The following is a 27,473-nucleotide window of genomic DNA, read 5'->3' on the forward strand; positions in this document are numbered from 1 at the left end:
ACCAATTTTTCCTGACTTTTATGTTAGGTCAGCAAATCCTTTTTTTGTCATGCAGAACTCATTAATTTCAGTGAAATTTTGTTTTGAAGTTTTGTATTCATTCACACTCATAAGATGAAGCAGAAAGTACAAAGTTGACACCAATTAAAACCACTACAAGTTCCTTTCTGCATAAAGTGTGTATGGTGATGTCCTCTGGCAGGCTGTGTCTTGGCAGCAAGGACAAATGTCTGCTCTTGCTGCAGTATCTCAGCTGTTTTTGAAAGGGTCACATCAACGTCCTCTTTGTGTGAACTTGATTATTCATATCCAAATTTCTGGTTTATGTTCATTTGAACCTAAATATATGACCTGAGTTTTCCAAAATTCATGTGTACAAGTGTAGTCTTGAAATTACAAACATGACAGTGAAGTGACTGCTGTCATGAGTCTGGAGAGCTGGACAGAGTGTGAGCTGTGGTGTCTGCTTGGTAAGTTAGAAATACGCTGAGGAAATCATGACCTGAGATGTTTAGAACTGCTTGAAGGGTTTTTAGGCCACATTCTATGGGCTTAGGAACCCACTGTGATCCTCCTGCTCGGCTTAGCCAAGAGGAGCTGGCTAATAAAGAGGGACAGGAATGATAGAACTAGCCTGGAAAATAAAAACTTTATTAATGAAAATAACAAATGTGGCACAGGTACAGAGGCTAGATTCCAAAGACCCCCTGGGCGGGGCAAACAGCCAGGTATAGGGATGCACGGTCCAATCAGAAAGGTGAACTCAGAACATGACCTTATAAGAAAATGGTCTTGACTAACGGTGAAGAAAAACTGGAAACTTGATCAAATATAGGAAGGTTCTAATAAATATAGGAAGGTTCTAATAGCATACTGGCTCCCAAGTACCCATGGTTCCCACTGTGACCTGACTTGTAGACTGTCTGCCATTGTCTGTGGCCAAAGCCCTCTGTAAAAGTATCTGCAGTAAAGATCTCAGCAGGATGAGACTCCACATTTCCCTGTCTTTAGAAAAATATTTTGCAAAGATTTCTAAAAAACCCTTAACAGACAACTTACAAAACAAGGAAACAACATAAATACAAATTCAACTAGAAAAATTAGTAAACCCGTTTTGAGCAAAGATAAAGCCCAAGCTGATACATTCTATTTTTTTAACAGTCCTTTCAGCCAGTCTTCATCACTTTCCACTTGTAGTTTTCTGACTCCCTTCTTTTAGAATTTGGATGTTCTTGTGTATGGAATTGCTGTGATCTGAGAGCTCATGCAGCACATGCCTTTGAAATCTTCACAACCATGTCCTTGTGTTAGCAGCAGGAAGTCAGTTGCAGCTGTATTTTGCAGGGTAGCATGTCTGATACTGTCCACATCTGTCAGTAGCTCACTCAGTGCCTGAGACATGGCACTGGTTTGCTTACTTAGCCAGCATCCTAGATTGCCTAACATTTTCAAAGCTTTTGCTGTAGCAACCCGAGGTGTCAATATTGAGGCTGCCATTCTTTTTCCTTTACTCCAAAAGTTAACTTTGTCTTTGCAATCTGATTTGAATTGATGGATAAATCTCTTACATCTGGCCTTTTTTTCACAGACTGGGGCAATCTCAGGTGCTAGTATGTTAGGTTGCACAGGGCGGGGGGGCGGGGTGAGGGGCAAGAAGACAAAGACACAGCTCACCCCCAGATGTTCGTGTGGCAACAGACAGATTTATTTTCCACCCCCCCCCCTCCCCTCCCCCCTTATAAAGGGCATTTTGAAAGACCTGGTCTGGATATTCTCGATGGTCTTAACTCCACGTCACTTCGGGATCTGGCCAGTGCAATGCTTGCAGCTTCATATGAGATCTGATTGGGGGGGAGAAGCCCCTGTAAGTCAACCCCGGGGCTTGGTATGTGATATCCAGTAACATATCACCCTTCTTTGTTTAATAAAATTTGTAATTTGTTTTCTGTTACCCATCTGCAAGGGCCCTTTACAAATGGGACAACAAAAGACAGAACGGCTAAATTTGCACAGAAGCTGCAGCATTTCTGTTCAGTATCTGCTGGAGGAGGACTCAGGCCACAGGCACAATGCTTATATGCTATAACTTACAAAAAACAAAAAACATTCAACCTTTAACGCATTTAACCCTTATAGAAAAGCCCAGTTATTAAAAACAACCTTTAACCCATTTATCTCTTGAAGAACCCAACACCCAGAAAACAATCTGTAAACAGAAAAACAGTTTGTAAACTAGAAAACAGTTTGTAAACATGAGAAATAATTTGTAAATGAATCAAGTCCTTATATTGATTGTCCATGAGGTAGGTGGTCATTTGTGATCCACTGTTCTGTTGATGAGACTTCAGAATGCTGTCCAGTGTCCTTTACCTTGGATTTCATAGGAACATTGTACTATTATATGACTTAGTATAAAACATAAGAACGTGACACCAACCAAAACTCCAGACGAGGGGGTGTATCTTCACCCCAACCTTTTTTCCCCTTTTTCTATGTATAATAAGTAGAAATAGAAATAAACCATGCATTTCTTAACAGTATTAATAGGGTTGCTGAAAGGTCTCTTTTTCATTATGAGCAAACCTGGAGGGCTTCTTCTGGACAAAACCTTTATGCCTGTCTCAAAAGAAAAAGGGTTAACTTTTTTTTTTTTTCACAGACTCTTTACCAGCCAGGTTCATAGGTTGATCAGGCCAATGACTTGGTTGGGAGAGATTCCCTGTATAAAAAAGAAGTTTGTATTAATATCTAGTGCAAAACAAAATGAAAAAATTTTAGTATGAATCACAGTGTAGGCAATACTCCCTTCTTGCCTTATTAGAAGCTAGAAATTTTGTTAGTGATTTAATAATTGACTTTTTAAAAATTATTATTATGACAAGTGGCAAAACTTGAAGAACTTTGCAACTGAAATTTGCCTATGATAAATTAATTTTGGTATGTGTATCTTAATGGATATCCCCTGGATCTTACCAATCCTTCTTGAAACAATGCAGCAATAATTAGTAGGAGTATGGAAAAAAAAACATAATAATACACACACTAATGCTTCCCTGATACACAGCATTAATAGTCTGAGGTAGAAATGTAACATCTTACTCATCATGGGCTTGTTAATTTTGGTTCTAACAAATGCAAACATCCATAATGAATATTGTACCATGAGTTCTAATGCATGTTTTACAAACAGTTGTACATTATCATAACTTTTATATGGCAACGTTTCAGCGTCTTTATTAGTTTTTGTACCATGAAAACTTCAATTTATCAGGAGGTAACGTGGTTGTAATGCTTAGTAAGGAAGGAAAGTTGGTGTCTCTTTGCCTTTTTTTGCCTTCCATTTGCAAGCAGTTGCTGGGTTCTCGCTGGCCTGAGTGACAGCCTGTCCTGGCCTCAGCTGCGGCGAGAGACGCAACCCCTGCGCCTGACTCTATCTCTTTGGGCAGACTCGACTCCGCCCCTGCGGTACCACACCCCCTGGTACTGCCTTTTGCCGAGCGGGACCCTGGCAAAGGCTTCTCCCACGCTTCGCTTGTCAGCTCTGCAGCCTTCCCTGGGGGCAGGCTCGGGGTGGGGCCGCTCCCTCCGCAAGTGTGGCCGCGTTCCACGGAGGCTGGGTCGGGGGCGGGGCCCTCCCCGTGACGTCACTGGGCGGGGGTGTTGCCGGCCGTCCGGAAGGGGCGTGGGGCGGATCCCAGCGATCACGTGGGGTGGAGCCGGGGGGCTTCTCCGGTGCCGGGAGGGGCCGGAACGGCTGCGTGGCACGGCGGCCGTGGGGCGGGGGAGGCACCCACCATGTGGTCAGTTTCCCCCGAGCAGGGCGGCATGGTGTGCCCGCCTGGGTAAGCCATATGGCAGCCCGAAGTGGCTGCATAATGATTACCGCAGCCTAGGGAGGGCGCAGGGCAGCTCGGAGAAGCCGGCGCTGTTGGGGCCGCCATCTCTCCATGTGGTTGGATTTCGCAGTCCATTCCACCGGCTCCCTGGATAATTCCGGCATCTGCTGGGGTTCCCTGTCTCCCAGGGGAAACAATCCCTCTTTTTAGAAAGAAGAACATCAGTAGCTTTATCATGGTGTTTTCTGGTCCTGATATCCCAAGTTCCCATGGTCTCGGTTGCAATTTTAGTCCACAAAACAGGCTTTTAAACCCTCGCAGTACTTTGTGCTATCTGCCGAGGGGGTTTTTACCCCTGTCTAGCCAGTGAGTCCCGGTTTTTCGCCAGAAGTCCAGCTTTTACACCGTTCCACCTTTAACACTGTTCCCAGCTCTCAGGCTGTCTTTGGTTCCATGCACTGATCCAGGCTCCAATGTCCTGTACCGTGGGTCTTACCCCGATTCCCAGCTCTCAGGCTGCTTATTAATTCGGTTCTAGACGGAAAACCAGCTGTTATGCCATGTCTCCTTTGCTCTGTGCCAGGCTACGGCTGAGTCCCAAACACTTTGCAGGTCACCACGTGTTAGTTTGCTCGTGGAAGGGGTGAGGCGCAAGGAGACAGACACAACTCACGCCCAGATATTCGTGTGGCAACAGACAGATTTATTTTCCGTGCCCCCCCCCTTCCCCCTTATAAAGGGCATTTTGAAAGACCTGGTCTGGATAGTGTGAAAAACGCCAATCACTTGTTTTTAAAATTTTAAAAGTTTAGTAGTAATAAAATTGTTATGAAACTAGTAATACAATTAGAGTAATAATAATTTGGACAATTTTAATTAGGACAATATGAGACAACAAATACAAAGAGTTACGGACGTCTGGGTACCTTTTTCTGGGCAGCACGAGCCCGAAAAAGGACCCGCGTTAACAAAGGATTAACCCTTTAAAGCAATAGCCTGTTGCATAGTCATACACTTCATACATGATGCATAAATTCCATTCAAATACAGGATTCTGTCAACTTCTTCCTCTGAATCCTAACAGTGCCTTCGAGGCGGGAAGAAGTTAATTTCTTCTGATAAGAGGGCAATAAATTCTTTTTCTCTGAAAGATTTAGGTGTCCTGTGGCTGCTATCTCACTGCGAGTCCTTTCTTTAAAAAAAGTATCCTACATAGCATTGTTTCTATTTTAACAATTTTTATAACCTAAAACTATATTTAACACAGTACTTAAGAGAACTAATACAGCATTACTTTCTAACACAACACATATAATATTCATTTTAATATTTGCGAAAAGCCAATCATAAAATACATGCATTTTTCACAATAGTCTCATTGGTCTTAACTCCATGTCACTTCGGGATCTGGCCAGTGCAATGCTTGCAGCTTCATATGAGATCTGATTGGGAGAAGCCCCTGTCAGTCAGTCCCGAGGCTTGGTCATATGGCATATCCAGTTACACTAGTACAGTAAGCCTCCCCAAGCTACATAGCCTGCCCTTAATGCAAGATGGAATGGCAGGCCATGCTCTGTCTCCACAAATGAGAAATGTCCCTGGTGGAAACTGTAATGGGGAATCACTGGACCAGGAAACAATGGGTGTAGTTACCCCAGGTACTTTCATTTTTATAAACTGGATGAAGTGGCGAAACATCCCACTATGTATTTGGTTGCTTTCTTATAGCATTGGCATTAATGATAGTATATAATAAATCAAGAGTAATTTTGATATAATGAAATCTAACACAAAAATCCATTTTTGCAGAGCCTAGAATTTCCAATTCTTGGGGTTCTAGTGGTGTGTGCAGTAAGTTCCTGGCCCAGCAATCCCAGTTATCAATGGGACTGTGAATCCATTCCTTGTGGGGATGCAAAACATGGATGGCATCCTTGTTTAAAGGCCACACATCTGTTGGAAACACAACTAAGCAGGTGGAAAAGGGGTTATCTTATAATAAGCTGAGCCATCATCTCTGACTTACTTGTTAAAGTTTTACTAGGCTGGTGGGGTAGGAAAATCCACTCTAAAATCAACAAAGGATCAGACACCTCGGGGTCCCATTGAAAAATTAAGGTGTCGTGAACGGCGGAAGAAATGCTTCACACGATATGCGTGAATTGCAAATCTCGAAGTTTATTGAAACCCCACACATATTTATATTGGTGTTAATGAAGCTTATACATATTGCAAAAGCTGAGCTCATTATTGGTTAAAGCACACTTAGATCAACCACACCTACTTCTATCTTCTAACAATTATTTTGCTTCTATGTTTGCATTCTTCTAACTTTTCTACCTAAGATAACTACATTTTCTGGCAAGCGATTTTCTCCCCCGTCTTCCCGTTTCAGAGAAGGTCACTGTGACCTTTGTCAGTGATTGGACACTGGTTGCTCAGTTCCCAGCTTGTTTCTCCTATCCTTATCCATTGGTATCACATCGAAATGTCCTTTCTCAGCTAACCAATTATCCAAAAAGCTCTCTACATTTCCCCCGTTTTTCTGTTGAACAAGCATGGTTTGATTAAATGCGGTAGTTATCATCTTTCACACCATATTCTGTATGCATATACAAAAACATGGCAAGACTAATACTAACAGCAAAGCTACAATAGCTACTACAATGCTAATCTTAACAATAGAACGTAACCATGATCCTTTTAAAGATTTGAGCCATCCATCAATACCAAGGCCTGATTCCACCTGTAAGTTCCCAGTTAACCTCCGTAACTCAGAGAGCTGTGAGTGTACAGACTGTGCATGATCAGAGAGATTCATGCAACACATGCCCTCAAATTCATCACAGCCATGGCCTTGTGCAAGTAAGAGAAAATCGATTGCAGCTCTATTTTGAAGCGTCGCATGGCGAATAGAATCTACATCAAGCAAAAGACTGGAAATTGCTAAAGAAGTTGCATTTGTTTGTTTAGCAAGCCAACACCCTAACTTATTTAAAATAGCATGAGCACCTGCTGCTGATACCCCTGGAGCTAAGAAAAATGCTGCAACTATGGCTGCTGGGGACCAAAACTTTACATCGTCCCGGCAGTCGGCTGCAAAAGCATGAGCCATTCGTCTGCCTCTACGATGGTGAAGGCTCATGTTCAGTATCATGGACATGTTGGGTGTAAGTAGAGACAGCCGTCCAAGTGTACATGGTCCCCCGTGCAGCCTTGATGGGATACCGGCCCATGCACGGTCTCCACATATCAGGAAATAGCCTGCTGGCAATTGAATAGGGTCATTGGATGAGACTGACACTCTCTTGGTTGTATAATTGCACCAGGCCGATGCATTCCGGTAGACAGCCATGCTAGAAGTTACAACACTAGAATGGTTCTTGACTGACAGCAGGCTTCTATGGTTAAAATGAATGCATGCATCTGCCATCGCTGATCCTAACAACTCCAACTCTTGGGGCTCCTGTGGTGCTAAAGGAAAGCGGGAAATCCACTGATCCCAATTGTCCACACTCATCCTAGCATTGCTGACCTTACAAGTTGGCACATGTAAAGGGCACGGCCAGGGATCTGCTGGTAATCCAACCAAACAAGTTGTGAAAGGATTGCCAGGAGAAGACAGTGACAGGCAAATGGTCTCCTGTTTAGTTAGGTTTGCCAGGGTGACCCATATGTTAGTTTTGGGCTGAGGTGGGGCCCATGCCTGATGGTCTACACTGTCCCCAAAAGAAGCAAAAATTGATAAAGCAACAACATAAAGTTTCCATCCCATCTTGCTTTTCTCAGGCACCCTTTTGGGCCACTCGGCCATCATGCCTGTCACAAACTCTTAAGAACGTCTCTTTCTCCTCAGCTTCAGCTTCCTTAAGTTCTTCAGACAATCCTCTCACACTTGGTTGGGACCCTGACCTCCCAAAATAGGACCACGTTCGAGTGTGCTAGAGGAATATTTCTACCACACAAGTGGAAAAAATATACTGTAGCCAAAATACCACTTTTGAAATGAACAAACCGTTTAGATGCCTGATCTGTGTGAAGCCTTTGTTTCAGTGAAGTCTGATGTATCAACAAAGTCCTTCAGCATCTTGGTTAGACACAGGAAACAGAAAAAAATGACTCAGAACTAACTCAGCTATAAAATATTAAGAAATAGAAATCAGATGACGTGTTTTAGATCAGATACTTGAGACAAATAAGCAGTGTAGAATAACTCATGTGCTTGTGAATCTCCTTATGCAAAGCCAGTGAAGAACTTAACACATGAGAGACAAGCTACAGCTCACACTGGTTATTTTCAGAGGGAAAGAAATATAAGAAGTGATGGAGAAGTTACAAGTTGAGTCAGGTGCTTAGAGTATTGCGGGTTTGCTTTAAATTGAACAGGTACAAGAAATATGTTTCTAAGTGCAAAGGGACGTTAATGCTGTGGTATGATTTTTAAACCCATATTCTCTTTCAGATTAAAATGTAAATTAAATGAGAAAATATTTTAAATGACATATTGTGTTCTCACTTGGACAAAGAAAAAGGATAACAACTAAGTACAAAATACTCTTTGTTCGATGTTACAGGAAAAGCTAAGCAACAGTTTTCTTGTAAACTGAAATCATTATTCAAACAATAGAATGAATGTTTTCTAGGCCTCAAACCTCAGTGTTAATGTTTTATGTTTTAAAAGTCAATTGATGCTTGAACAGTAGGGATGAATATATTCCTTTTGGTAATTATTTATCAGAATTGTCCACAATAATAATAATAATAATAATAATAATAATAATAATAATAATAATAATAATAATAATAATAATAATAATAATAATAATAATAATATGGTTGGAAGTCTATTATATATTTTAGTATCTGTTTTGAGTGGGAGTTTTTTGGGGGTTTTTTTCGTGCAAACTAACATTCAGGTTAAATTATAATTCTAAATGTTACATGACATCCAGTCTAGTTTTCTAAACATATAAATATGTACAATGAGTAACAGTTGTTTGGATTTTCTTCCCGCATCTGTGTAAGCAGTTATAGCATCCGATAAGGGCTTTAGTGATCTTTTTGGGCATTGAATCCAACCCCACTGTCCTATCACGACCTTTTTTGAGCAAATCAGCTAAACTTTCAATTTTCTGAAAAAGGGTTTTATGTTGTTGAAGTGGAGGAGATATCCATTCCAAGGCCCATATCTCCCCCGTTTTTCTGTTATGCTGAGTAAGTGCACCCAGTAAAAATTTTGGTCTACACCAAACTGTCAGCTGTACAGGGAGATCAAGGTCACGTCTCCGAACACTGCCCTGTGTAACACAGTCTAATATCTGCTGCAGTGTCTCAAGGATGAAGAGCAATAGTAAAGAAGCAGTCCTTCAGATCAATAATCAAAAGTGGCCAGTCCCTTGGCAACATAGCCAGGTTAGGTAAAACAAATAATCCCATCATTGTAGCTGAGGAACGTCCTAAAAGCAAAGCTCCCATAGGTAATCCATCAATAATGAGTGGTCTCTTTACTCCCGTTGGAACTTTTCTGGGTGAGCAGATATCAGGGTCACTGTCCGCTGCTGCTGCCAGGTCCACTCCGAGGCTCCCGGCGGTGGCGGGCTGGAGGCCGGTTGAGCCGAGGAGGAGCTGGTGGCCGGGAAGCAGAACCGCGCCGGGCAGCCGCGGGGCGGGCGGACTCCCCGGAGCCCGCTCCCCACGGGGGGTGGGAGGCCCGTCGTGCCGCCCCCCCCCCTCGGCTCGGGGGTCGGGGCGGCTGCGGAGCGGATCCGGAGCGGGAGGCGGCCGCGCTGCAGCTGTTAAGTTGCCCAGGGCCGGGGCCGGCACGAGCCTCTCCGGCGGGGCGGCTGCGGACCCGGAGCGGGGGGAGGCGGAGGCGGTGTAGGGTTTAACACCGGGACAGGCGGCGCGGACGGCACGGCTGGAGTACGCGCGGGGGGGGGGCTGCTGCCCGAAGCAGGAACTGATAGCTGCAGGGAGCTGCTGTCTGGAGCGGGAACTCGTGTCGGCAGGGAGCCGCCGCTTAACGTAGATGCCGGTGCCGGCAGGGGACCGCCGTATGGGGCAGGAACCGCAGTCGGCGAGGGGGTGCCACTTAGAACAGGCGCTGATGTCGGCGGGGCCGTGTTGCTTAGAGCAGGCGCCGATGGGGGTGGGGAACTGCCGTTCAGAGCAGGAGCTAGTGTCGGCGGGGACCCAAACCAGTCTCTGTAACTCCTCTTTCTTTCACGGGCTACGCTAGTGTGCTGGGCAGCTCTTTCCTCTGCCTGGTATTTCAAGAATTCAGCATGCACGACTCGCCATAAATTTCCCAACTTTCTCGCGGCTTTATCAGCATCTATGACCGCCTGCCACAACTAATCCCCAAATATACGGCAGTCTGATAACCTATGCACTGTGCAAGGAGTCCGAAAAAGTCTTTGAGCATACGCATGAGCTAACAACCCATGAAGCTCTTTCTACAAATCTATACTCGTAACCTTACGCTTATATAATAAGCTAGGAAATAAATTATATGCTGCTTGCCTGTCTTTATCCGTGTTGAACGATAATAGCGCGCTTCTTGCAGCCCTTTTCCAGCTTCGGCAGCACGTGTCAGCCGGGCTCTGCTATCAGGTCACCCGGAGCCGGCACCGTCCCTTTTTCAGCGGTGCTTATTGCCGTCCTCGGCTGCGATAGGACCTGACCCCACTCACGCCGCCGACCGTGGCTATTCCCGCAGAAAGACGTCCGGGGTCACCATTTGTCGTGAACGGCGGAAGAAATGCTTCACACGATATGCGTGAATTGCAAATCTCGAAGTTTATTGAAACCCCACACATATTTATATTGGTGTTAATGAAGCTTATACATATTGCAAAAGCTGAGCTCATTATTGGTTAAAGCACACTTAGATCAACCACACCTACTTCTATCTTCTAACAATTATTTTGCTTCTATGTTTGCATTCTTCTAACTTTTCTACCTAAGATATCTACATTTTCTGGCAAGCGATTTTCTCCCCCGTCTTCCCGTTTCAGCGAAGGTCACTGTGACCTTTGTCAGTGATTGGACACTGGTTGCTCAGTTCCCAGCTTGTTTCTCCTATCCTTATCCATTGGTATCACATCGAAATGTCCTTTCTCAGCTAACCAATTATCCAAAAAGCTCTCTACATTAAGGCATAGGGTTGGGGTCCTTTTCCCAAAATAGCTAGCAGGAATGGTAAGTTTAGATTTATTCTTTGTGCCTGACAAGTTTGAATGGCACGGGATACCTTATTTAAGGGATCCCTTGCCTTGTCAGTTAACTGCCTAGGTGAGTTTAACCCAGAATCCCCCCTTAACAAAACAAACAATGGAACCAAGTCCTCATTAGTAATTCCCAGAAGAGATCTGAGCCAGTTAATTGTTCCCAATAATTTTTATAAATCAGGGAGTTGTGAGAAATGCTACTCACTTCTAAAATTTTAAAAAGTTTATTAAAACCTTATGAAAAAAATACAACAGAAGACTGAATAGAGAAAATATTACAGTGCTGGGATCAAAGGATTTTTTCTACTATGTGCTTATCCACACAGTGAATGTTCCACCTTTTAACACTTTAGCCCCTCCCAAAGTTCTGTCCATCGACTCCTTCTTTGCTGTCCCGTGGTGGTGATCACTTTCTTACACCTTGCTTGGAAGTCAGGTGTTGCCATAGTAACAAGCCAACCCTCCCAAACGTCCTGACTGCCCAGGCCATCCCGAGAGAACAATGCAAGGAGGTGAAACATAACTATAAATCTATAAAACTTCTCTTACCATATACATAATATTTGCCTTTTAATTGTGAGAGTCAACCATTGCATTCCTCATGTATCACAGAGTGTTTCTTGTTTCTCATTTAGCTGCAATGGGTGATGCTGTACATCTGAGAGTGAATTTTGAGTCCCAAACATTTCTAGGGTGATATCTGTTGTATTTTTTCTTCTGCAGTGGTCAGTCCTGCTTGTTGGATAGCTGTGATGGTGGCTTTTAAAGTTGCATCTAAAGATGAATTATTTCCAGGTGCAATAAATGTACTATCCATATGATGAACAATTGCCTGTGAATAATTCTGGTGAAAGGAAGCCAAGACTTCAGCTTTATGCATGGTTTCCTAGGCCTTCGCTATAAAATTACAGAGTCTAGAACAGGTGTATTACGGTGATAAATAAGGCCAGCAGACCAGCTCCTTTAAAAGGCCTTTATTAAAGACAGCTCTGGGTGGGGAACCAGAGGGGTTGCACACACTGCAGCTGCCTGCTCCCACTGGACTACACCAAGGAGGAGGAGTGCAGTTTTGTCTCTGGGCAGAGCTGGGTTTCCGTCCTCACTAAAGTCCTTAGGAAAAGGATGTTAGTTTGTAGCCCAGGGGTATCCTCCAAGCTGGGTACTATCAAAGTTATGGTGACAGGACAGAATCTGGCTCTGGTCAAGAGTGGGTGACTTAGTGTAGTTCTGGTGGGTTAAAGTCAAAGTTTATGCGCTGGTTTGTTGTTTCGAGAGGGTTCATATAGTTCCCACAGCCTCTCATTTGAATTCAGTCCGGGTGCAAGTCCTCCTGGGAGCAGGGGAAGTGGTTCCCGACGGGAATGGATACAAATCCAGGGTGAGACGGAAAGGGGTACAAATACAGAGTATGAGGGGGAGAGATACAAATACAGGGTAAAATGGGAACATTTAACAACAGCAACTAAAGGCATGTCCTAGAACTCTAACATTCAACGTTTAACAACAGACCAACACTTCAAATTAAGACCTTATCAACTTCACTAACATCAGCTACCAATTACTACTCTGGAAAAGATCTCTCATCTCCAGGATTTCATTCCTCACATTACTATCAGGCACTTGCATAAATGCTCTCCTTGCTGCATTTTTAGTATCATCAAGCACTGCATTCAGGAGGTTTGCAGCCTGCTCATTGGGATGGGAATATGGGCTCTTCTCCAGCTAGGTGTTGTAGTGTTTACACCGACCCTGCTTGGTCCTCAGCATAGTCAAACAACAGTTAAATTAACAGTGTCTTCGATCCCCTCTCCCACAGAGTGTATTCTAGTTGGGATAGCAGCACAGTCACCACGTGTTTTAAATCATGAGGGGTTAAAGGATATACAGAGAAATTAGCTTGCATTAGATTGTTAAAGAAAGAATAATATCTTCCATAGTTTTTGGCAGCCTTACTCAGTGCCTTTATATCCCTGTAGGCTAACAGTTTCCATGTAGGGCCAGTCCTCCCCCTTCTGTTTTTTACCGTGGTCAGCCGGGTCTTCTGCCATGGATCAACAGAATCACTGGATCCAGGAGAAGTGATGTCTTCGTCCCAGGAGGAGGGGGTACAGGCACAATGTTGTTTTTGTCCTCCGATACCTCTGCTCATGTGGCCGGCAGGAGTGCCACCATTTTCGGGATCAGCGGCTTCCAGGACTGTGGTGGAAGCACGTGCCCTAAGGCGTGCTGGGAGTTGTAGTCCAGAGCAGGACCATCGGGACTCTGGGCAGCGGTGAAACCTGAAGCGACATATCATCTCACAAGGAGTACAGATTAGCAGAGTCATTAGTAGGCAATGCAACGGGGTATTCAGATGAATTGGAGGTGACTTGCGGTACCTAAGGCATAGGGAAGGTGAAGGGGGAGGGGTCCGAGATGGCGTGGCTACCGCCATCTCACATCCTGAGCGGAGGAGGCAGAATGGGATACGGGGTAGCAGAGTAACCCGTTGTGAAAAACGAGGTTCACTCTCCTGTAAAAATGTAAAAGTTTAATAAAGGACAATAGGATACAAAAATAAAGCAGAGTTTAATGGCTGAGTACGTGGCATTCAGTCAAAAGCACACCTGCTATTTTGGAGACACCCTTTACACACCGTTTCTATTATGCAATATATGCAATTAGCCTATTGCATATTCATAAATAATAATGCATATTTAAACTTTTCCCTAAACTAGTTTACATTTTCCAAGGACTATTTAGCATGGCTCCTCCTCGGGTCCGCCTTTTTAGAGCATACGCATTTCTTGCCTGTGGTTTTAGTCTCGTATCGCCTCCAGCTTGGGCTTTGGTCCGTACTTTCTTCAGACAGCAGGCGCTGATAGTTTGGCATGTCAGTAGCAGGGGTCTTCATCATGCGTTCATTGGATGTTACCCTAACCACGCAGGCAGTTCGAACCACAAGCATACCTATATCAGCTATTTCACTACTATGTCTAAGTTAAGCTAATAGCAGAAATAAAAACGGTATCTTTATAGCAAAGTTTCATTAACATTAGACGTATAGCATCCACTTTAATATTTGCGAAAAGCCAATATTATAATATGTATTTATAACACCATAGGTTTTGTCCACAAACGGGCGTTCTCTACCCTGTATCCTATTCCAGAGCAGTCTGAGGGGTGACAAGGGAGAGAATACGAGAGAGCAGAAGTAGCTAAAAGCTTTTGTATGCAACAAGATCTGGTCCCGAATTCTGTCCCCAGGTTTAGAAGGTTGGAAGCAGTCCCGGTTTGGGAAGGGGTTGCCTGTGGTGGGATGGTCTCAGATCCCCCAGTCCTGCCACACTAGCAGGGCAGAAGAGGGGTCAGGTGCTGGGAGCTGGAGCTTTTCAGCCTTAAGTGTTTCGAAAACTGTGTGGAAAGCAGGGAACAGACAAACCACGACAGACTCTCCCTTGATTGCTAGGTTGTAAAGGGAACCCCCACGGTATCACAAAATCCCAGAGAGAACACTCCACCGTCTGTGCCATTTTCTGCTGTGCTGAGTGGGGCTGGATCGGCAGCCAGCGGTGCTGTGCCGCGGGCTGCTACAGCTGTGGTGGAAGCAGGCGGGGTTTCTCCGTGGACAGCGGCAGGAAAGTTTTGCAACACCCATTTTAGGAGGTTTTTAACTCACGTTTTTGGATTTTCTTGCCGTGGACTGCTAAAAGTATTTGAAATCGTCCATAAACATTCCTCTGAGGTCTAGACAGTCTTATTCCCCTTTTAAACAGGATTAGGTGGGCATGTAGGCATTCCCATCCGGTAAAGGGAGGATCAGGCGAGAATAAGAGTACCCTTTTCTCTGCTTACCTGCTTTTTTCAGGCAGGCGTCTGAAAGAACCAGGTCCAAGAGGTGGCTTCTAACAACGTCAACTGGCAATTTAATCCACAGCAGAGAAAAAAGTCCTACCAGTTTGCCAAGACCTGGCCAAACACAAACTGAGGAGGTGCCTCAGCGTGAGGTCCCTGTTCTTGGAGTGCCAGATATGGGCTTAGAAACCCACTGTGATTCCCCTGCTCGGCTTAGCTGGGAGGAGCTGGCTAATAAAGAGGGATGGGAACGATGGAACTAGCCCGGAAAATAAAAAAAAATAATGTGATAAATGAGTAATGAAATGGTTGACTCATAATTGAAGGACAAATATTATGTATATGCTAAGAGAAGTTTTATAGATTTATAGTTATGTTCCCTCCCTTTTGCGTTGTTCTCTCGGGATGGCCCGGGTAGTCGGGGCATTTCGAAGGGTTGGCTTGTTACCATGGAGAGACAGCGAGAGATTAGGTCTATCTTTGCCTTGGTCTTATCTCTCGCGCTGCCCCCTCTCTCTCCTTTCACAGCAGCGCTTTCAACACTGTCCCTCGCCCCTCTCCCGCTGCCGCCACGGCACCGCAGCGACCCTGGCAAGGGCAGACCCTGCCCTAGCGGGAGCGGGGGACACTTGCAGACAGTCACCTGCGCGGGGACCCTGGGGTCATGCCTCCCCTCCCTCTTGTTCTCTCTTTCTCTTTCTTTCTCTTTCTCTTCTCTCTCTTTCTCGACCCGCTTGCCAGGGCCGAGGCTGCCATCCTGGACTCGGGACCTCAGCAGGCTGGGAGCCGCCCCTGGTAGCTCCACCACCCCGAGCCAGCCGGCTTCTCAGCGGCAAACTCGGGCAATCCGCGCCCGGCACCGGCGCCGGGCCGGCGACTGCATCCAGCAACCCCTTCACTTCAGGACCCTGGCACAACCAAGCCAGCTCCCAACCCCCAGCGGTGCCTCACGCAAACCACACCCTGTGCCGCCTCCACTTCGTGGGCAAACACTGGAGTTGCTCAGCCGGGTCACCCCCATAGATCAGCCCCTGCCGCAGCTCCCGAGACCTTGCCACTCGCTTGAGAGCAGCCAAACACCTCCTAAACTTGACAACCCCCAACCTGGCGTCCCCAGGTGCTCTTATAATTCTTTTTTCTTTTGTAGACATCTGGACAAGCCATCAACTTTTTTTTTTTTTTTTTTTTTTTTCCCTCTGGGAGGGCTTGTTCTGCTAGATCTTCCTGAACTCCAGTTCGGCACTGAACAACCTTTAAATAATCATGTGTTAAGGCTCCTCCCTGCCCTTCATACAGAAATTGTACTCAAACTATTCAAACTCCTGTCCTCCTCCAGTATCAAGTTATCATTATTCCACATTCCAACATCTTAGAGTCTGCTAACCTCCCTTCTTCTTTTTCAATCTCTCTTTTTCTTATTTTTTCTATTTTTTCCCCTATTTTTCTTCTTTTTTTCCCTCTGATTTAACACACTTTGGACTGCACGAGATGTATACACAACTATTTGATCTCTAAAAGAAAGTCCACAGCCATTTTTTCTTCTGGTACAACCCCCATTTCCAGTTTCATCTGCAACAAGCTGATGCCTGCCCCAGAAATCAACAAGACATCTCCTATTCCCATGCCAGTCCCTCTCCCAATTACTCCATCTTCAATGACAGAGATTTTAAACCTTTCTCCTTCTGCCTCTGCCACCTCTACCATGTCACCACCCACATCACATCTCCACGGAATCTCCACCACATAAGTTCTTTCTGTCCCAGAATCAACCACAAATTCCAATACTTCCTCTTGGGGCCCGTTTCCCAAGTTATCAAAGGCTCCAGACATCATTTTTCCCTCAGAAAAAAGAGCCCATGATCTTCCCACTCCTTCACAGGACACTTCCGCTGAAGTAGCACCTACACTTCCGCTGAAGCAGCACCTCCAAGTCTACCTATAAGTGAGGGTGTCCTCCCCCGCTGCAGCAGAAACAGGCAGTCCTGGTCCTCTTCTCTGAAACAGTCTCCCTGACCACACCAGGGCGCTGCCCCCCTCCTGAACCCCTCCCACAGATACAGAGGGAGCTGAAATGACAGACACAAGAACGGGGATCGGCAGTGAGGCTGGAACCAGTAAGAAGACAGAATTAGGAGTGGAAGTCAGGAAACCCGGGAAAGCCGGAATCAACAAAGAATCAGAGGTGGGAGCAGGCGGCTCCAGAGTCACGGCAGGGACGGGAGTGATCACAGTCAGTACGGGTGGGGAGGGCTGAAACTCCTGACACAGGCAGAGAAGCTGGTACAGGTAGGGAGACTGGAGCTCCTAGCAGAAAAACTGGAGACAGGGAGAGGCAACATTACCAGGGGGTTCCAGCCCCTTTCCCTGGCTCCCTGTCTCATTTTCCCAGACTCCAATTCATTCCCCTAACATCCAGTCCATTCCCCTGATAACGTGAACACCTTCCACTCTTCACAGCACAGAGAAATACAATCCACCTTCTTCCAGAAAAATTAAACTTTAAATTAACAGTCCATATCACATATACTTTCATTCATTCACAGTCAGTCACTTATATTTCTTTAATATGTCTCATTCACTCCGATTCACAACAGGAGAACACAAAAATAAGGTACCTTTGTTCTCAAATCACTTGTTAATATCCACCCATGGGTATTACAACATCTCAAAATGTTATTGGCCAACCCCGGATTTTCTTGGGCATATCCTCAATCCAGCTGTGTTATTCAACCCCGGATGCTCTTGGGCATGTCCTCAATCCGGCAGAATTCTATTCAACCCTGGATGCTCTTGGTCATATTAATCCCTCAACCCAGCAGGTTCAGTCCTGGATACTCTTAGCCCCAACCCAGCAGAATTTGGGGCCCACCTCCATTTTTTATCCTGCTTTCCCAGTGGATTGGGCCAGGAAAACACTCAGCTCCCTGCCTCCAAGGGGTCTAACCCCTCCCTGAGACCCAGTCCCAGTTACTCTGGGAGATTCTCTCACTCCTTTTATCTCTCCCTTCATCTCTTTACTGGCTGTTTTTCTCGCTAAAGAACAGATCTGCAGTGTGGGAGACTCCTCACTCACTTAGCAGGTCTGGGATAACCAGCCCGCCTCTCATTCACACACACATTCATCCCTCCCCCTGTATTTCCCCCCCATCTCCGAAAGAATACCAATCCTCTTTTCTTCGTGCACAAGAATATATGGGGCTGCCATGGTTTTAGGGAACCCTTCCCCCCCCTTTTCCTTTGCTTTATGTGTCTCCTCTTGTCGTCCTCTTGGGTATTCTGCCTGCAACCACCAATCATGCCAGGAAAGACAGAGCGAGGCTGCCTAAACCTGGCAGGGCATGCCTCCCCTGCTTGGGATCTCCTGGTGGTCTCAGGAGCGAGGTGTTACATCTGGGACAAGCACCCATTTGTGAAAAACACGTTCAGTCTCCTGTGAAAATTTAAAAGTTTAATAAAGGACAATAGGAGACAAGGACCATGGAGCAAAGGTTATTATGGCAGGTGCATCTTGGCACTCAGCCAAGACCACACTGTTACCTTTGGGGATACCCCTTAAATACCTTTTCCCCTACATCAGCCTGTTGCATATTCATAGACCCTTATGCCTATCCATAAATAGTTTACATATTCCAGGAACTATTTTACATGGTCCCTCTTTGGGCCCGCCTTTTTAGAGCTTGCATGTTTCTTGGCTGTGGTTTTGGCTCCTTTATCACTTCCAGTTTGGGCCTTGGTCCACACTTTCTTCGATGGTGAGTGCCGATAGTTGGCGTATCTGTAGCAGGTGTCCTCATTCTGTGTTCATTGGATGTTATCCCATCCAAGCAGGCATTTTAACACAAGCATAGCTATTTCACTACTATGTCTAAGATTAATTAACAACAGAAATAAAAATGATATCTTTATATAAAAATTACTTTTACATCACACATATAAAATTCATTTTAATATTTGCAAAAAGCCAATATTATAATGTATCTATAACACGGTGAAAGAAAACTGGAAACTTGATCAAATATAGGAAGGTTCTATTACCATACTGGATCCAAAGCACCCACAGTTCCCACTGTGACCCCACTAGGTGCCACCTCCTCAGTACACTGTCTGCCACTGTCTGTGGCCAAAGCCCTCTGTTAAAAGCATCTGCAGTAAAGATCTCAGCAGGATGACTCCACAACATTCCTCTTTAAATAAACAGTATAAACTCTTTTAACCTGAAGAAACTCTATAGCACATAAACATTCACTGCCCTGTGGTCATGTGCATAGCTCCAGATGGAGTAAATGTAGGCTGGCCTTGTCCTGCTGCTGTAATCCTACTGACCTTCATGGCCTTCTGTGGGGTTTTGTGTTTTCTTGGGACTTTGTACTTGTGTCTCACATTGGTTTGGGGACTGAGTATTTGTTTTTTCTCTTATACTATCTGTTCATTGAACCAAGCCAAAAGCTACACATGCTTTTAGTCTTAATATACTCACTCTTTCTAACAAGCCTAGCTGCTCATCTTTACCTTCCCACCGTAGCTTGTATTTGACTCAGTCTTTCAGTAGGAACTGTCCTTATGTTTTATTTTTGATTTCATCTGTTTTTATTCAGATGTCTAACAAGATTTTCAAGTTGAGCTACAAGCACTGATAGTTAATTTGTAGAGTCCTTTCAAATAATGTTGTATTTTGTCTGCTGAGAGTACCAAGGCATCATCTCAGCTCTTGTTTTCTCAGACTGTTCACAGCCAAAACTCCTGGCTGTCCCTGTGCACCTTTGTGCTGGTCTCCTCTGCATGTGCTACTAGTGAACTCAATTTTTTTAAATGGTTATTTCTCTAGCTTTGGTACAGAGTTTTTGAAATGCTGGGAATTATTTGGGGCTTTACTTTTGCTATGTCATTTACCATACTTCCTTTTGCATTTCTCTTGTATTTTGATATGTGAAATCCCTTCTGAATTCTTACAGTTATGGTCTTCTGGTTTTCAATTTCCTCTTAAAATGGTGAGACTAACTTTGTTTCATCTTATTTTCATTATAGCATTTCATTCAACACAATGGTTTTTTTCTGGAAGCAAAACCAGCCTTCCCTGTAAATCTATATTTGACAGTATCTCTTCTCTGAGCACAGTCTCGGTCTTCATAAGAAAAGCTGACAAAGTATAATGGTTTCTTTTTGTCTTGTTAATTTAAGAGCAGCCAAAAATAGTTAATCAGACTCTCCTTCCTCCTGCAGGAATCTTTTAATATTCCAATCCCCCAAGATGGATATTCTGAATTGCAACGTTCTTAAGACTTGCAAACGTGAGGCTAATAGCTTGCCCTCTCATCCTAGTTTACTTGAATGATATTTAAGAGATCAATTATCTTCAGGGCTCCAGGGCAACATTTAAGCAATATCACTGTTCTATCTGGGTTTCCATTGTGCTTGAGTCCATCTTCTTTCTTGTGGATGAGAGGGTTCTATTTAAATGTTCCTTTTTTTTTTTTTTTTTTTTTCCCAGGAAATTTCACCAGTGAATTTACTTATTTCTGAACTTTATTTGCTCTACTTGTTTCTTTTTATTCAGAGTTAACTGTTAGGGGTTTTTCTTACCCTCCCTCTGATATTCACTTTTCAAAGTTTTGTTGTGAGGTCCCATCATTTCTTAATGCAGAGTCTGTTCCAATTTCAGACAGTAACAGAGGGAGGAGGTGATACCTCAGTGCAGGGAGGTGTCTGTGTTCCTGGGGTCTCATATCCTTTTAACTAGATCTAGTAGTTGTAAGCGTCTCTGTCATGCATAATTAAGTTGACATATGTCAAGACAGATGTGTTTGAAGGGAATGTTACAAAAAGAAGTTAAATTACCAGTGCTTTTTCCTTAGCAGAAAGGTATAACTCCTTTGAAAAGAAGGGAGTTTTTATCTGCCACAAAGCTCAAATTATTTTTGAGGTCAAGCTGGAAGGCTGGAGATTAAAAGTTTTTATGTAAGACTATAGTTTTCTGAAATTTAGTGAGGTGATAGTTCATTGAGGGTGCAAAGGCTGACACTTGCTGTTCACCAGGAGAATACTATTTTCTTCAGAATTCAGCTTAGAACAGAATTCAGCTTTTCTCTGGAAAGGTGAAATGCTGTTCTGGCTCTGTGTGTGTTTGTGCCTTGTAAGGAAGCTGCTTTCTCCTAGTGCAGAACTGCCTTTCTCAGTACTAGCAAACCAGTTACTTCTGTCCTGTTCATCCAAGCCCTCTGTAGATGCCAGCCATCCCCTTGCTCTGCCCTTCATGAGCACTGCTGGTCTGAGACATCCTTGTTCACACCCCAGGCAGCTCTGAAGGCCTCACTGCCAGTTGCACAGCATAAAGGAAGTTTGAGCCTCCACCTTTCTCACCTTTCTCCTATTTCTCACCTATTCCATAAGGTGATCCTTATGGAATAACTGCATACTTAACAGTCCAGCAGGGTTTCAGTAGCACAGCAGGAGCTATCTTCTCTACTTTGAATATTACAGCAAGAGCTGAAGTGTCATTGCTTTTCTTAGCAGATGGCTAGCTGGGAGCACAGTGTCCTCCTGATTGATGTATTTTTAGTTTGGAGATTATAGCCATATCCTGAAAACAGTTAATGTTAAATACCAGAAATAGTTGAGGTTTATATGTTCTATCATTTGTTGTTCCTGCTTTATCTACTGCTGTTTTTTGAATATGTTGTGCTACATCCAAAAAACTAGTTATGAAAAAGCAATTTGTTAACCATTAAGAGAAGTGGAGGTTACAGCCATGAGTAGTATGGTAGTGACTGAGGTTGACCCTGCAGCAGCAGTCATAGTTTTCCATATGGGATGGTTTGGGAACTCTCCTGAGTCTATCTCCTACTCAATGATGAGTCTTGGCAGTCATTATATATAACAAGTATTAAACTAGGCTAAATATTAACAATAAGTATTGTTGGATGTGAGATTTTTCAGCTTGTGGAAACTTGAAATACATACATAAAAACAATGAGCTATAAAAATATTTGTTATAATTATGATCTCTTAGTAGATAGGAGATCCATTTGCATGTAAGCAAGTGAAAAAATTGCCAGGCAATAAATATTTAATCAGCTCTGGCTATAGCAACACTGAGTTTTTATTGCTGTGTGAGTCAGCAGTTCTCCTCAACAAGTTCAGCCTGTTTTGTTTGCTGCAGGGGGCCGTCGTTGGAGGTGCTCTTATTTGAAGAAATGGGTTTCACATAGAAGCCCCTTTCACAGATGTTTAGAAATCAGCTGGGGCAGACTTATGCTCATGTTCAATGAAGGCCAGATCTAATTTGAGTTACATTTAATGGAGAGGTCAAACTTTTTTTTTTTCTTTTTTTAACACTACTTCCTCCTACTGATGTGCAAAGAAACTGGGAAGACAATTTACCATCTTCCTTGTGGCCTCTGCTGAATGTAAAGCAGTGTATAGAACTCTGGCAGAGGACTGGAAATAAGTAGATGTTCTGAGTTTAAAGATGAAAAGAAAAACATCTGAGAGGAGACGGCCAGTAGAGGCATACGAGGAAGCTGCAGATCCAATGGCTTTGTTGAAATGAATTCCTCTCTCTTTAATAATTCCTGACTATTCTCAACATCTATTTTCATAAATAGTCCTTTTTTTCCCCAACATAGACTTGACTTTTCTGCAGAAAATTATAGAACACCTACTTTTTGACAATTCACTCTTCAGCCCTGTTTTATCTTTATGTGCTCTTTGACTTTAGCTGTTAGCCACCTTTACCAATAACGTTTTAAATATAAATCTTGGTATGGGCCATTTCATCTGTGAAATGGATGCCTCATTTTTCCTGTGGAACATACAGGAGACACAGATGCCAAAGTGATTCCTCATTTTGAGGTGTAGTTGGATCTAAAGTCAGATTATTCATTTGTAATGTAGTCTTGCTGGAATTTCCATGGAAATTACTTCTATGGAGTCAAGCTCCAAAGAGGTTCTGAAGTTATGGATAAATATTGGAACTTGGATCTGCATTTTTATTATGCTCACTGTTTTGGCTTACCAAGGTAGAAGTATGTTTCCTGGGGCAGAGAAAGTGCTAAACCTGTCAGTGATATTTGTTCACTGTTCATAGTGAAGCTGCTGCTAAACTGCCAGTGGTATCAGTCTCTCTAAGGAACTTGCCAGAAAATGTCCTCTAAAATGTCCTCTTGGGAAGTACTTGAATAGCTCACCAAGCCATCTGGTATGTAAGAACACATAAACATAGGAATTAATTAACTGTAACTAGCTCTACTGAGCAGGTACAAGATGAGTTTTTTTTTTCTTTTGAATGTTTATAACTTGGATGAAAACTACCTCGTTGCAAATTTATAATTCCCTTTAACAGAGCACAGAGTTGCAAGGACGCCTCGGCTGAGCAGATGTAGTGAGTTCTTAATACTTTTGATGGTTCAGTCTGCCTTGCCCCAGGCCGCAGTGCAGCCTGAGTGTTTTTCTTAGTCATTGCCCAAAAAAGTCATCTGCATGAGGACAGGTGTCTTCTAGCCTGGGCATTTACACCTTAAATTTCCTTTCCCCCCCCAATATTTAAAGGAAGTGTTAAGAATTCTTCTTTACCTCCCCATTGTTAATACATATCAGTAATGTGGGTATCAATAAAAGCCTTCAGTATTGAAATCTGTCATACTGTCTTGATTTACAAGACAGGTGTCTCCTAGGGAAGGCAGAAAGCCTCCCGTGGAATGGAGAATATAAACTCCCTCCCTCCAAATTATTATAATTTTGAAATCAGGAGCTCTCCGAAAAATACATGGGAACAGGAATAACAGTTCCTTATTAGTATGTACAAAGCAAACAAACAACAACCACTCTGGCAAACAAAGCAAACAAACAACAACCACTCTGGCACTAACACCAAACAGAACCCGAACCCAGTCCCAGCCTTTGGGCTGCGGCACTTTCCCCTTGCTGCAGTTCTGGTCACAGCCGCCAGGGGCGCTGCTGGCTCCCGGCAGACAGGGGAGGTGCAGTGATCCCCGCGGGGCTGCAGGGGGCGCTGTGGGGCGGGCCCAGGGAACACGCAGCAATGGCGGCTGGGCCCAGACGGGGAGGGATGGAGGAGAGGCTTTGCTCCACAAACCCCGGGGCAGCCGATCCCAGGACTCTCGGAAACAGCAGGCTGGAATGGCAAGGATGAGCAGAAATCCCAGGGCGGTGGATGAGATATATCAGAAACTCCACGGCAATAGCTCCAGGACAGCCTGCGGATGTCCTGGCAGGGCAGGGGGCCCAGCAGCAGAAGAAAGGTTCCCCACTGGGTGATGGTGCTGGCAGTAAATTTCTTTCGCCAAGCTGCAGGTCCGACCATTTTCGTCTGAAGCCCAGCAGAGAGAGAGAGCGTGTTCCCAACTCCACTGCCCTGTCTTTTTACCTGCCTCTATTCTGGTGGTATCTCTGTCCCCTCCCCCCCTGCCCCCCCCCCCCACCAAGAAACTCCGATGAAACCAGAGGAGTTCCCCTCCTGCCATCTCAAGCACACAGCCATCAGTGCTTCCTAGCAACTCAATGGGAAAAAATTCCACAAATAACAAGGAAAGAAAAGAAAAAAAAAACCCAACGCCCAACACATATGCATAACATTCTCTGGTTATATTTGATAGAGAGACACTGGCTGACTTAGTAAGTGAATGTTTCAAAGCGTAGCAATGTTTGCATGTCTCTTTCCAAGATTTTAGGCTTCATTTTCATCTTAAAAGATTTCAATAGCACAGCACTTATCTACAGAAAAACTACAGCATGTAGTGCAATGCCTTAGTGTAGCCAGGTGTTCTGTAATGAAATCAGGGAAAGACTTTTAATATCAGTGACACACAGGCACTAGGGTGTGACAGCACTAAGATAAAAACATTGAAAATTGTTGTCTCCTTGTGAACTCCGTCTTTCCTTTTAGATGTGTGCCAGGAAAGAGACTAGGTGTTGTAAATCTCAGCAAAGTGCTGGGCAAAATGTGAAGGCAAAATTCCTTTTGTCTTTGAAATCTTCAGTAAGTAAGAGCAAAAGGATTTAAACCATCTTATTTCTTTTTTTTTCTTTTGTAAAAAGGCTTGCTTAGCTCAGCTTTGATGTTTGAAATAAACTCTTGCCTTTGATTGGAGAACAAATGTAGTGTGGCAAACTGGGCTTTGTCACTGACAGGAAAATGTTTGTGGAAGATGCTTTCTTACTGCAATTCACACAATGCTGTCATCAAAGCAATAGCTTGGGTTTTCAAGATGCTTGTTGCTAATGACAACCTAAGACTTGTTGCCTTTCTTCCCTAAAGTTGTGTTAGGATTTTCATTTGTAGCCACGTAGCTATGGGGCAGCTTTTCCACCCTGGGCTTGGGTTGTTATGTGCACTGCTACTACTGCCAGCTTTTAGGTGCTAGGCTCTCTGGACCTGGAGTATAGGGAGTTTCATCATTCATTGTAGAAATGAAGTGAAAAAGGCTGTCAAGCTCAACCCTGAACAGGTGGGAGCTGGTTTCTGCCCTCCATAACAACAGATCCTGACTTTAGTTATTGATCAGTTCATGTATACTAGATCTATTTGCTTCACCATTTGTAAAGGTAACTGATGGATTTGAACTTAGAGTGGGACAGTTAGGAAAGACAATGTCCTACTGCATCATTTTGAGTTATTTCATTCCAAACTGGGAAAGTTTAAGGGACTTAACATTTGACAAGGGGATCTAGATACATGACAGCTCAGGCTGCTTGAGCATGTGCCTTGTTACAGTCTAACTCATCCAAGATGAAAGCATTGAGTAACCAGCTGGTTAAACTATTAGTGGTACATTTTTATTGTATTGAAAAGGGCTGTTGGTCCTAATGGCAGATCTTTGCTTTTATTTTGTCCTCCTGACAGAAATGGGAAACCTGTCTTTGGAACGATCTCTGTTTGGAATGATCACTGGGGTACTTCTGTACTTTGTAGTGATCTTCTGTCTTCCATGAAATGCAGCATAAACTTTCATAGTGGCAAGAGCAAGGTCTATATCTGAGATAATACAGTGTAAACCATTCTTGGCATGTGGTAAATGAGGAGCCTGAGAATGGGCTTTTGTCTGTGTTGTGGAGTATTGTTGTTGTTCTATTATTTCTCTAGAGTCCCATAATGATATTCTCAGACTTCTAAAGTCCATACCTCTTTGGTGTATTCTCATGGCTGAAGATCTTCACAGACTCCTTCTTCTGCATACTATTCTCTCTCAACTCAGAGCTCCTCCAAGGCTCTCCCTGACTGGCTAACCTGCCCCCTTTTATCCCAGTCATCTTCATTGGTTACAGCTGCAGCCCAATTAAGGACATCACAGCTGCAGCCCATCAAGGGCAACTGGGACCTCTGGGACAAAGCCTCTATACAGATATTCAAATACATTTCCTCTACTATAGAGTATATTTACCTGCTGGGAGTTCTCTGCAGCTTTTATCCTCCTTGAGGTCATGATATCTCTTCTTGAGTGCAACTAATTACTGTGAAAGTCTTCTGTTTCCTCTCACTAACGCAGATATCATCATTGTAAAGAAAAGAGACAGCTAAAAGGCTCTAGTGAACAGTGAAGACAATTCTGGAGATGCTTCTGCGTTGTATCTTTTCTCCTTTTGTAGTCCAGGGGCTCTTGATAGCTCACAACACTATTTGTACGCCCAAGTATTCATTATCCTGAGCATATTTAGCAAACTCAAATTCAAAATCTTCCAAAATTCTTGGTTTGAGATGAATAGTTTGAGTCCTTTGATCACTCAGCAAAGAAAGATAATTGCTGAAAAATGTTTTATTTTTCGCTGAGGGCTCTGCTTGCAACCTGAAATGGAGTTTATGAATTGGACAATTTTACTGCAGAAGTTTGTGGTGGGCATTTGTATGGCACAATTTAAGGCAGGTGCCCACAGAGTGAGTGCAGTTTCACTAGCAGAACTATCTGCTATGCAGTAATTTATTTTTGCCTCCCCAGTGGAACACACCAAAACTGGAGACGTGTTGGGATTTTTTCAGAGACTAGAGCATGTTGTTAAGGGAAGCAGCTTATGCAAACCTGGAGCATAAGTCTTCTCAGAGCTTTTGAACTAAACCAAACAATATATTATTACAAATTAGCAGTAGAAAGTACTCTGAGAACAGTTCAGTGAAGAGGCTGCGGAAACAGTAACATATGCTCCTTATACTTCTGCAAATGTTTTTAACACAAAATTGTTCATCCTCTCTTTCATATGGGGAAAATGGATATGCCCAAAGTCTTACTTCAAACATTCTCTTGTCTTATTAATATTTGCTATGTACTTTAATATAACCTTGAGCTATGGCAATTGTGGTGCATGGAGGGAAAGGCTGTAGTGACTCAGGTGCTGCCATAGATAACTGTAGGTTTCAAGTGCAGACATTCCTTTTTCCATATTGTATAGTATGTAATAACTATGAATAGTTTTACAGTTATTCTCATAATATTTTTACAAATTACTTTTTTGGGGGTGCACAAAAAAGATTGATAGAAACAATTCTTAAGGGAATGGTTTTGCACAGAGGAAAACAATCTAACTAGAATTGTCCAGGGTGGCTTTTTACAACCAGGTTTTTATGCCA

General features: G+C 43.7%; 1 protein-coding gene and 1 long non-coding RNA gene across 2 annotated transcripts in view; one reads left to right on the forward strand and one right to left on the reverse strand.

The window, feature by feature from the left end:
- The window catches only part of KCNIP1 (potassium voltage-gated channel interacting protein 1), a 295,414-nt gene that overhangs the window by 59,512 nt on the left and 208,429 nt on the right, over positions 1-27,473 (forward strand). The window lies entirely within an intron of this gene.
- Positions 11,271-13,296, reverse strand: LOC118691998 (uncharacterized). The gene is made up of 2 exons (XR_004981108.2): positions 13,089-13,296; positions 11,271-12,395 (listed from the first exon to the last, which is right to left on the reverse strand). It is a non-coding gene; the product is annotated as an uncharacterized LOC118691998 (long non-coding RNA).

The sequence above is a fragment of the Molothrus ater genome, chromosome 15, assembly GCF_012460135.2.
Source record: "Molothrus ater isolate BHLD 08-10-18 breed brown headed cowbird chromosome 15, BPBGC_Mater_1.1, whole genome shotgun sequence".
In the NCBI taxonomy this organism is placed as follows: Eukaryota; Metazoa; Chordata; class Aves; order Passeriformes; family Icteridae; genus Molothrus; species Molothrus ater.